Source organism: Prenolepis imparis, unplaced genomic scaffold (assembly GCF_030444845.1).
Source record: "Prenolepis imparis isolate NDT839.2.m4 unplaced genomic scaffold, iyPreImpa1.0 SCAF_4, whole genome shotgun sequence".
In the NCBI taxonomy this organism is placed as follows: domain Eukaryota; kingdom Metazoa; phylum Arthropoda; class Insecta; order Hymenoptera; family Formicidae; genus Prenolepis; species Prenolepis imparis.
In genome coordinates, this window is record NW_028141162.1 from 20,832,933 (window position 1) to 20,846,088 (window position 13,156).

A 13,156-nucleotide genomic window follows, 5' to 3' on the forward strand; every position below is an offset into this window, starting at 1 on the left:
GGTATAAATTTTTATCCATTTTTTAGCATTATTTCCTGTAAAAATTAAATTTCGATTTTTTATTACAAATGTAGGTAAAGTCTTACATTTCTGAACAGTGACTGGTAAGACTTCAAAGTAAAGACTTTTTTATTTTTGGATTTACAAAGTATTTTGGTAATTCTTAGGATTTATGTGTTAATTCTAGGAACCGACATTTGTGGTTTTATACAGTAAAGCACACACACACACACATATATATATATAATTTTAAATCACCATATTTTGAATGGACTTTTTGCAGAAAATGCTTAAATTTTTAAAAATAATAAACAAATAAATGAATAAAAAGGCCTAATTGTAAAATTAAAATATCTGTTTAAATTTAAAATATTTTGAAAATATATTTCTTTATATAACATACATATATATGTATATATAAGTAATTTCGAAAAAAATAAAAATTTTTAAAAATAAAGCAGTCTCTTGTTCATTTTTTAAAATAGTAATTAGTAGAAATAGTAGTAGTATAATAGTAGTTTAGTAATAGTAGTTTAAAGTAGCAGTAGTTATAAAAAAATATTTTATAGAGACGATTTATTCGTCTGCTAGTTGCTTCTAAAAATATCTTCTCCCAGAACGATTTGCATGTGCGTTCTAATTATTTAAAAAAAGATATTTATATACCAGAGACGATTTATTCGTCTGCTAGTTGCTTCTAAAAATATCTTCTCCCAGAACGATTTGCATGTGCGTTCTGGTTATTTAAAAAAAGATATTTATATACCAGAGACGATTTATTCGTCTGCTAGTTGCTTCTAAAAATATCTTCTCCCAGAACGATTTGCAGGTGCGTTCTGGTTATTTAAAAAAAGATATTTATATACCAGAGACGATTTATTCGTCTGCTAGTTGCTTCTAAAAATATCTTCTTCCAGAACGATTTGCATGTGCGTTCTGGTTATTAAAAAAAAGATATTTATATACCAGAGACGATTTATTCGTCTGCTAGTTGCTTCTAAAAATATCTTCTCCCAGAACGATTTGCAGGTGCGTTCTGGTTATTTAAAAAAAGATATTTATATACCAGAGACGATTTATTCGTCTGCTAGTTGCTTCTAAAAATATCTTCTCCCAGAACGATTTGCAGGTGCGTTCTGGTTATTAAAAAAAAGATATTTATATACCAGAGACGATTTATTCGTCTGCTAGTTGCTTCTAAAAATATCTTCTCCCAGAACGATTTGCAGGTGCGTTCTGGTTATTTAAAAAAAGATATTTATATACCAGAGACGATTTATTCGTCTGCTAGTTGCTTCTAAAAATATCTTCTCCCAGAACGATTTGCAGGTGCGTTCTGGTTATTTAAAAAAAGATATTTATATACCAGAGACGATTTATTCGTCTGCTAGTTGCTTCTAAAAATATCTTCTCCCAGAACGATTTGCAGGTGCGTTCTGGTTATTTAAAAAGAGATATTTATATACCAGAGACTTCGTGAACTGGTTATTTTTCACATCAGATACACATTGGTTCATATGTGTCTTCTGATTCTTATAAAATATAAGACATTGATACTACATTATTTATTGTATGTATATAATGTAATATAGTTATTTTTAGTTAGATGTAGATTTCTAAACAAGAGACTGTATTTATTTTTCAGAAATTTTACTTTTTCTTTATTATATAAAATGATATAACTGACACACTTATTTTGAACAATATTAACATAATTTTTTTTGCAGGCGACGAATGCTGAACCTGATAAAGCGCCAAGAAGAAAATGACTCCAGGAATAGCACGTGTAAGGATACTAACAATGAATCCATCGATTTTTAGAAATCGGTGGAATTATTCTCCGATGCGATGGATTCGAACCAATCGTTAGTACCCACGATGCAATACCTGGAGTTAGATTCAAATACAGGTACGTGTAGTCAAAATGACTCCAGAAATAGCACGTTTAAAGATACTAACAATGAATCCATCGATTGTCAGAAATCGGTGGAATTATTATCCGATACGATGGATTCGAAAGTTAGTACCCAATCGTTAGTACCTACGATGCAATGTCTGGAGTCAAATTCAAATACAGATAAGTGTAGTCAAAATGTCGAACTGTGCGAAGATGACAATTATTTTGTTATCGAAAATGGCCCTCTGGATACGAATCGTATCCAGGAAAGCTTGCCTCAAGGCCGTCACATTGTCGACATTTCTCATATGTGCAATGAACTCCAGAGATCATTCAATAATCATATGAAAAGAATACAGGACCAATTTAAAGATTGGAAAGTGATAACGACTCAAATCAAAGGCCAAGAGGAAAATGTCGAACTTTGCGAAGATAACAATTATTTTGTTATCGAGAATAGCCCTGTAGATATAAATCGTATCCAGGAAAGCATGCCTCAAGGGCATCGCATTGTCGACATTTCTCATATGTGGAATGAACTCCAGAGGTCATTCAATAATCATATGAAAGGAATAGAGTGCCAATTTAAAGATTGGAAAGTCATGAAGACTCAAACCAAAGGACAAGAGGAAAATGTCGAACTTTGCGAAGATAACAATTATTTTGTTATCGAGAATAGCCCTCTGGATATAAATTGTATCCAGGAAAGCATGCCTCAAGGCCAAGAGGAAAATGTCGAACTTTGCGAAGATGACAATTATTTTGTTATCGAAAATGGCCCTCTGGATACGAATCGTATCCAGGAAAGCTTGCCTCAAGGCCGTCGCATTGTCGACATTTCTCATATGTGGAATGAAGTCCAGAGATCATTCAATAATCATATGAAAGGAATAGAGTGCCAATTTAGAGATTGGAAACTCATAAAAACTAGAACCGCAGAGTTGAAGACGCATTTTACTTTCAAGTGCCAAATGTGCAATACTGAAGCCACTATCTGCTCAGAACCCGAAGAGCCGGAAATATTAGATATTGGTATGGCTGCTGTAGCAGGAACTGTTACAGTAGGAATTGGCTATGCCCAGTTGAATGAGCAATGTGCAATCATGAATATTCCTTCCATGTCCGAGCCAAAGTACATAGAAAATAGAGAAAAATTAGTCGATGCTTTTGAAAAAACAGCCATGGAAAGTATGAAAATGGCTGGCGAAATTGAAAAGCAACTCGCTCTTGAGAGAAACGAAGTTATAAACGGTATTCCGTACATAACTGTTGTAGCGGATGGTAGTTGGATGAAGAGATCGTATGGCAGTGCCTACAATTCTCCTTCCGGTATCGGAGCTATAATTGGTTATCGTACGAAAAAGATTCTCTTCGTCGGTGTCCGCAATAAATTTTGCGCAATATGTGATATAGCAGAGCGAAAAGGTATAGAACCAAAAGCTCACAAATGTTATAAAAATTTTGATCGCAACGAAAGCTCCACAAGGATGGAGAGCGATGCCATCGCAGAAGGTTTCAAATATAGCCTCGAAATGCATGGGCTGATTTTTAAAACAGTTATTGCCGATGGTGATAGTAGCGTTTATCAGGCTATTATTGATAATAGACCATATAATGAACATATGGTTACAGTAAAAAAAATAGAATGCACAAATCATTTACTTCGCAATTTGTGTAAAAAGCTCAAAGCGGTGGCAGAGACAACTCAGCCAAAAACGCAGAGGCAGCGTGGCTTTACAGAGTTGCGAAATGTTGTGAAAAACAACATTAAACATATTAGAAAAGAGGTAAAAAAGGCAGCCGAATTACGAAGAAAAGACCAACAAACACCTCAACATTATAAGGCTATGGAATTGCAAAAAGATATATTGAACATTCCTAGCCATGTTTTTGGCGAACATAAGCGATGCGAAGCACGCGGTCATATATGCGAAGAGAAGGATAGTAAAACGAACAAAAATTATGTTGCACTTTTAAAAATACATGGTTTATAACAAAAGATAGAAAGCGCTACATATCTAAGCTCACATATCTAAGCGGTTATTCCGACAGCTTATTGCTGAATTTAACCAATAATCCTGCAGAATCGTTTAATTCGATAATCTGCAAAGAAATTGGTGGAAAGCGCATTCATTTTGGTAAACGAGGCTCTTACAATGCCAGAGTTGCGGCAGCAGCTGTGCAATTTAATACGCAACAAGCCATTACAGAATTGCATAAGAGCATGGATAAAACTGTTCCGCCTATTGTTGAGAAACTAGAAAAACAACGACAAATAAAAGTTGCAAAAACCAGAGAATCTCGACAGGTGCAAGGCAGGCAAAAAAAATTTAAACAAGAGACAGGAACAGATCGTTATTATGGTCCGCAATCTCAAAAACCAGATCTTCCATCTGATGTATTTGAGCAACTTCGGCAAAATCATTTAGAAAAATTGTCCGAAAATGCGAGAAACTGGAAGAAAATTGAATTCGATACGAGAAGCCAAAGGGACTCGGAATTATGGTTATCATTGAGACGAGAAATGCTGACAGCATCCAATTTTGGACCTGTATGTCGCATGAGACCAACAACGTCTTGTGCAACAACAGTAAAAGCCATTTGATATCCTTCGTTCATTGATACCGCAGCCCTAAAATATGGTCGCGAGAACGAAGAAGTAGCAAGGAAAGAATTGGCTATAAAATTAAATAAAGAAATAAAACCTTGCGGATTATTTATCGATACTGAAAATCCGTGCTTGGGTGCTTCTCCTGACGGAATTATTGATGAAAATGGTCTAGTGGAAATAAAATGTCCTCTGTCAGCTGAGCATTTGACAGCAGAAATAGCTGTAGAGACATTGCCTTCTTTAAAAGGTATTTTTGATAAAAAAGATCCACATAAAATAAATCGAAATCATCGATATTTTTATCAAGTTCAAGGTCAGTTGAACATAACACAGCGAGAATATTGTATTTTTGCTGTTTGGACTCCACAAAGCATGAAAATATTGCGCATTGAGGCAGACAATTTTTTTTGGAGAAATCAAATGCTGCCTTTCTTAACACGCTTCTATAACGAATGCATGCTTCCAGAAATCTTGGACAGTCGTCACAATAGGCATATGCCAATCAGAAATCCAAGATACATTATAGAAGCTAAAGAAGAAGCAGCAAAAAAAATACTGACAAATCAAATAAAGAGACCAAATATAATAAAAAGCGAAAATGACATAGAAGAGAGCAAACGATTCAAACCGAACGTTTCGATGGAAGCAATAATGACTGATATTGCTGGTATTGCTCTAAATAAAGAGCAAGATGATGATTGTATTATTATAAGTTACTCACGTAACGAACAAGATATATCTGAAGACGATATAAAAAGAAATGAAAAAATTTTAAATACGTTTGCTCCTCTTTATTTGGTAAAAGATAACATCTTGGGTATGACAAGTCAATTAAACGATGAATCGTTGGATCTATTTTTGCGTATTATAAGAGAAACTTCTCATTTCGAAACGCAAAGTATGCTACATATAGAATACCCTCACATGATTAAAGCTAGTCGTAGTGATAATAGCTTACAAATAATTGGAGGGAATTGTAGTAATCATTGGAGATGTATTTTCTTTGACGGCACCAAACTTCGCGTGTACGATAGTCTATCTGGCTGTACATACGATAAATTGGTAGCTAAAGAGAAAAATTATATACATCTTCGTTATCCAACAATAAGCTCGAGTGACATAATTTTTGAAAAGGTTCTAATACAACCTGATGGCGTATGTTGTGGAATTTATGCTGCAGCTTTCGCCACGACTGTAGCCTTAGGAGGCAATCCTTGTGAGGAAAAATATTCCAAAAATGTTAAATGTATGAGAGAACATTTTTATACAATTCTAGAAAGCAATAAACTCTCACCTTTTCCAAAATGATAAAAAAGTATAATTTTCTATTTAAAAAAATTTATTCTGGGAAGAATATAGATTTCAAAAATCTATATTCTACAATTGACCAGAAAAAGTTATATCAATCTCGATTGCAAATTATAATCGGAGAGACGAAACACATATATTGGTTGCGTTCTCACGAGAATGGACGGAAAGGGGTCCATTCTATATTTTATTCAGAATATTGTAAAAATACATTATTTTGTTGCAATCGAGACTGTATTGTAAAAATATGTATTGTAAAAATCTTTATTACAATCATAGTCGTCCTCAGGGAGGGGCAAAACGAGCACTTGCCCCCTCCCCTGGAAAATGGAAAAAAAACCTTTCTCAATTTACATCTACCTTGTCGCGGTGAGAAAGCTTTTACTAAAAGATGTAAAAAGTATACATTTTTTCTGGAAGTGATATGCCCCCCTCTGGAAAAAATTATGAACATTTATACGATTGCATATATATATATATATATATATATATATATATTACGTATATATTGTATATGTGTACATATACACACATAATATTAAAATACATTTTTATCTATTGATTATCCAAAATATGTAAGTATTATGCACACAAATCTGCATGCATCATATACATTTCTTATATTTATATACACGTATGCATACATAAAACATCTATATATATATATATATATATATATATATATATACGTATTTTATTTGACATAGTGGATTATCATAAAAATAAATTTTATCATAAAAATAATAAATAAAACATTTTCGGGAAAATTGTTCTATATAAAAGTTGTAAAAGGTTTCGAAGGGAGACAATATATCGTGATTGTTCGGCGTTTTTCAAAGATAGAGTTCAACCTAGTTTTTTTTTAATGAACCTACCTTATTTTTATTATATAAATCGAATCGCAGTATTCACCATAAAAAGTAATAAAATGGCTAAAAAATGAAAACGTAACGAGATATTTTATAATTTATTTGATATAATTAAATAAATAATGAAATATATCTTATGAAATATTTATTTTTCGATAATCTTACCTCTATACTTATGCACAAAATAATGAGAGAAATAAACTGGTATAAAAGAACACGTAGTTGTTTTCAAGAAAACGTATGTAAATTAGCAGCTACATATTTTTGTCTTTGAAAACAACTATATGTTCTCTTTACACCATTTCTCTTTATTTTGTGCATAAGTATTGAGGTAAAATTATCAAAAAATTAATATTTTATGAGATATTTCATACTTCATAATATAATATTTCGTAACTTTTTTATTTTTTAGCTATTCTACTACTTTTTATGTTGAATGTTGCGAGAGTTCGATTTATATAATAAAAATAAAATAATTCCATAAAAAAATAACAAATATAATTGAAAAACACTACGCAAGAGCAATTTTCATGATATTATCCCCCTTCAAAATCTTACAATTTTTATATGAAACATTTTCCCAAAAATGTTTTATTTTTATGGTAATCCACTGTATCAAATAAAATTCATTGCATATATATGTATATGTATTATGTATGTATGCATACATGTATGTAAATATAAGAAATGTATATGACACATACAAATGTATATGCATAATACTATGGCTGAGTTTCGATATTCACTGCCAGTACTGAAAATCTATAGCGAGCGTAATGTAAACTATAGATTTTCAGTACTGACAGTGAATATCGAAACTTGGGGTATATATAACTGGATATTATAATGTAACTTTTTAGTAAATTACAATCAATCTAATACAATTCGGTTTTTTCCAATTTTCGATATAATCGACGATTATATAACATGTATTATTTATATAAATATTATAAGCATATATATTTTTGAGCAAATAAGTAAATATTTATATATATGTAATCTATTCGCAATACACTCATACATATGAACAATTGTGTTCAAACATGTGATAGAGACCGACACACATATGATATACTGTTATCTATGCGCTTCGATACTCTGATACGCGTGCGAAGCGATAGAACAGTAAAAATATATGATGTCTAATTTCAACATATTGAACACAGTTTTTATTTGCTGTTTTATTGCTCTTTATGTATAACGCTGTCGGTAATGGCAGAACTAAAATTATCGACAATTTTTTTTTTATATTATTATCGACAATTATCAGCAATTATCGACAATTTTAATTCCGCTCAGATGAGGGCGCAAACCCGTCGGAGTTCGGCCATCCGTTTAGGATCCCCTTAAGTAAACGAATTATTAATAAAGGCATTATTCAACCTGATCACAATAAAGGTAGACAAATTCGACGCCCAGTTATAGAGGAAAGGACGCCAGAAATTCTTGCATCTGCTCAATTGTATCCCCACGATTCATTAAGGCGTAGAGAAAGAGATTCTGGTATTAGTCGTGCCACGATCCACCAGATTTTTCATGAAAACAAGCTGCATCCGTACAGGATGAGTCTTTACCAAGCATTGACGATTGTCGATTTTAGAAACAGACTTGAATTTTGCAATTGAATACGTCAACAACCATAAAACTTTCATCAGAAAATTTTATTTTCTGATGAAAGCACATTTAAAAGTGACAGGTCTGTAAATACTTGGAACTGTCGTTATTGGGCACAAGAAAATCCTCATTGGTTCCGAGAAATTGACCATCAACATGTTTGGAAAGTCAATGTTTGATACGGAATTATTGAAAAACATGTCGTTGGGCCGTTTTTCTTTGAAGAGGACTTAAACGGTGCTCGATATGCCAATTTCATTGAAAATAATCTTCCGCTTTTGCTTGAAAATATTCCTCTACAATTACGCCTAAACATGTTTTTTCAGCAAGATGGATGCCCAGCGCATACATCTATAGTTGCTCGTCAACGATTGAACAATATGTTTCCAAACAAATGGATAGGCAAATATGGCCCACATTATTGGCCAGCACGATCACCGGACCTCAGTGTTCTCGATTACTATTTGTGGGGAAGAGTAAAAGATCTGGTATAGTGCGAACCCCCAACGACAAGAGATAATATGATTCATAGAATACGCGACGCTATTCGTTCTTTAGATGCCGATGAAATTCTTTATGCAACAAATAATTTCAAGAAAAGAATACGTGCTTGTATTGAAGTAAACGGTAAACATTTCGAACATCAGGCCTAATCACATGTAGCATCTAGCCATACATTTACACACACACACACACACACAGACACACAGACATACGCGCGCGCACATACAAAAGAAATGTAAATCCAACCGGGCAACCTCCGCGCGGTAGACTTTGAGTAATGCTAACGCCGGCGGTACTGTAACTTTCAAGCTCCATAACTCGAAAACTACTTAATAAAAAGAGACTTACATATAGTGTTTTGAAAAGCTCTCGAGATAAGCTACAAGAATATGGAATGAAATATAGGTACTTCCATTAAAAAATTTCAAGGTCATTTTTATATGACCTTGACAACACTCTTCAAGGTCATACTAATATTACTATGTAATGCATTACTTGAAGCCCTACAACTTTTGTCTGAAACATTTTTGTCTGCCGCGCTCAGTTTTCGATATAATAGGGTGATACGGGTGGTCTGAGACACCCTGTATATACGCTTGTATTTTCAAATATATCTACTTGTATTGTCGTTTTAAATCCTGGTTCTCATCACATGATAATGCACTGTGTACATGTGTTGATTGATAAATGTGATTTCTTCATACAGAATGCATTTTATAAACTTCGATTTGCATGTAACATAAATTTAATCCTGAGATTTTTATAATTGTCATTTAATCGATACGTGCTATTGCATAGATATTATGTAACAGATATTCCCTGAACACAAGTATATAAACGGCTGTATTTTTCAAAATACCATCTCGTTCCAAAAGAGATAAACATTAGCATATTTCTGATGAGAGATAGCCGCAAGACGTTACTGCGTCTCCTGATAATTCACGTATTTCAGATAAAACTGTGCGTGAAAAAATGTGCCCCAACTACATATGTATATCGTCATCGGAAACGACAGACCTGTTTTCCAAAGTCGAACATTGTTATCACGAGAGTATGTTTTTATTATTAGCATTAATGGTGCCTGGTGACGCTTAATAATATTTTTTGAACCTACTTATCTCGAAACTTATTTATGGCGACAAATCGGATAGCCTTTGCTTAAGACGGGATCTTTGTTGCGTCAAAAATGACACTTTCGAAAAATCAAAACACTGTTTCGACAAGATTATATGCTGTTCTCGATAATAAAAAAAAGGAAGACTCGCGTTCGTGAGTTGCATCGTCATTTTTTCATACATATGTTAAACTGCGTCGCGATTTATTGAAATGCAATGAATGTATAAGCGTCGCAAACAACGGATTTTAAAACGATAGATTGGAATTTGTTTAGAAGAGAGGAGTTTAAAGGTCATCACTTAAACGTTCAGGCATTATTATTATTATTATTATCGTTTCAACAAGATTCCAATAGACATATCATTGTGCGCGTGTATTCATTTCGACACACTGGTTTATTTCAAAATGAAATGACACCACGATCGACCATCTTTGAGACACCCTATAGCGAACGGTGCGGCCTTTGGTGCCCCTAGAGGGCAACCGGCGAACGAGACAGCCTTGTAAAAACTAATACTGTTATTTCCTGAGATGCTTGCGACTCTCCCAGTAGCTGCTGTCTAATTGCAGCAGCGAGAAAACGGGATGAGAACCGCGTCATTATCTTTTATCCAGAGAGGCTGCTTAACGCTGATTAGCGACTGGCTAATTGTCGCTAGATTTACTGTCGCCATTATCAGCCATTGGGCGGTTACGAGCGCATAATTAAGCGGTGATAAATTTATCCCCGCTCAAATCGGTCCACTTAGACCGAATGAAATTTATGGCGCAAATATAGCCCGCGGGGAACGCATAAAGCACGAGCGAATGTCAAAGTCGCTTGTAAAATATAATATATATTTGCCGTTACAAAAATAAAGTCTTTTAAATAAATAAATACAACATATGTACGATCTAAAAAGATGCCGAAGAATATTTATAAGTTTATGCCTTTTTTTTTTTTTTTTTTTTTTTTTTTTTTACGCTGTGGAAACCATCATGGTACCCTCGCCCTCCGGATAGAGGACGAGGGTTATGTGGGACTCCTTGTTCCCCTTGGCCGGTCCACTAGTGGATCGGTCAGGGGGCCCAAGACCTACCGCACTAAAACCACAGCGTGTGCCTGCGCTGGCGCTTACGGTGATGGCGGGGAACCAGCAATTGCATCACTTTCCGCCATCATCTGGCCCTACCTGTCCCGGGAGAGCATCTTCCCCGAGAGGAAGATACTCTCCCCCGTCATCGTGCGGATCCTACCCGGTTGCGACGCAGAGGGGCACAACCTCCACGCCGCGCCCTCCCAAAAAGTTTGGGGGGCGGGGTCACGGCTCGAGTTTTCCCGTTCGAACCGCCACCCCCCGCCCCCGGAACGAGGCCCCCTCTCTCTCTCAAGAGGGAAAAGAGATTCGGCCAGCGCACCGGGAGCCCTACTTCTGGGAATTACCCCCAGAAGGGGAGGAAAACCCGTCCGCAGGCAGTGGTGTCCTCTCACCAGCGCTCTAAGGCAACGGTGAGAGGGCCCCCGTCTGCCGCGTCCCTACCCGGGGAGGACCACGTGCAATGGGGCTCCTAGTGAGCCCCGGTGTGGTTCCCCCTGCCCCCGGGCCGCGGTTCCCTCCCTATCGGGATTCGACCATCGACCCGGGGGCAGCGCCGAGACCCTCCCCTGGGGGAGGAACTCGGCATGGGCGGGGGCAGACGCCGCCCGACTCCTGACCGCAGGGCTTAAGCCGTGCGGCCGCCAGCCGGGCGGCACCCGCCCCCGCCCTTCTCCTTGGACTGCTCCACGCTAACGTGCCTCCTCCTCCACAACCGGGCGAGGGGGGGCACCGCGCCCCTCGCCCAACCTCCCGTCTTCTACTCCGCCCCCTCCGGGGGGCGTCTTCTTCTCCTGCGACGAGGGGGTCCACCTCTGCGTCCCCGCCTCGGCGGGCCGCCCCCGCCACCTCCCCATCTACCACAGGCACCTTCTTTCCCTCGCGCCCTCCCGGCCACTGACCCCCCGGGCCCGACCCGCCCCTGGCCCCCACCGCGGCGATTTCTTCGCCCAGGCAGCCAGGAGGGGTCGTCCCTCTCCTCCCGGGATTCAGGGGCGAGAGGGAGTCTCCCCCTTCTTCCCCGCCTCTAACGCTCTCTTTCAGCCTCCTCCTTCTGCGTCATAACTTTGAAGCAGAAGGAGGAGACCGCCTCCCACGCTTCCTCGCTCCCGACCATCTTAGCAGCGATGGTCGGGAGCGCCAGATCCTCCCCGATAATTTGGACGAGGACACGGCGCTCCTCTGCCCACGCCGGACAGAATTCCAGCGTGTGCTGCGCCGTGTCCCTGTCCTCGTCACAATGATAGCACTGCGTGGTGCGCTCTTTCCCTATCTTACACAGATACTCGCCGAAACAACCATGTCCGGCGAATATCTGTGTAAGGTGGTACGACATCCATCCGTGAGACCTATCCACTCACTCTTTCATTATAGGCCTCACGGCCTCGACGACTCTCTCTCCCGAGTTGGATGGGGGGATGTTCTCCAGCCAATCCCCCCATTCCTCTAGCATTTGTCGGGTTTGCGCTCCGACTATGCCTCTTAGTTATTTTGAACCCCATCCCACGGAGCTCTCTTATTCTTTCATACGCCCTCTTGTAGGCGTATGCCTGGAGCTCCATGGGAGGTAGTCCAGCGAGGGTCGAGGCCGCTGCATGCGACACCGTCCTGTAACCGCGGACGACGCGGTTGGCCATTCTCCTCTGGATCCGGCGAAGTATATCCCGGATCCGTCTCCTGGCCACCGCCTCGCCCGCCCATACCGGTGACCCGTAAAGGGTCACAGAGTTGACAATTGCCGCATACAACTTGCGCACCCGGTCGTCCGGCCCGCCAAGATTGGGCAGCAGGCGGCTAAGTGCCGCCGCTACCCCACTGGCCCTTTCTTCCAGACGACCGAAGTGCGCGTCGAAGTGCCATTTGCCGTCCAGCCAGAGCCCCAAGTATTTGATACTCGGCCCCAGCTGAACGGGGATGCCGTCCACGATGACATGAGCCTTTGGTGGGTTCCCCTGGGAGCCATCATGGAAAAAGATGGCCTCAGTTTTATGGGGAGCCACCTTAAGGCCCAGTTCCCTAATTGCACGCACCACGCAGGCCACCGCGAGATTCGCCTTCCCTCTTGATTCCCCCCAGTCATTCCCTCCTGCCAGGACTATCGTGTCGTCCGTATAGCAGACGACTCGACAGCCTGGGGGGAGGGCAGAACGAAGCACTGTGT

The 13,156-nt window shown here is 38.7% G+C and overlaps 1 pseudogene; it reads left to right on the plus strand.

Moving 5' to 3' along the window:
- The first annotated feature begins 1,848 nt into the window (after positions 1–1,848).
- Positions 1,849–5,816, plus strand: LOC145935627 (uncharacterized; annotated as a pseudogene).
- Positions 5,817–13,156: the final 7,340 nt, after the last annotated feature.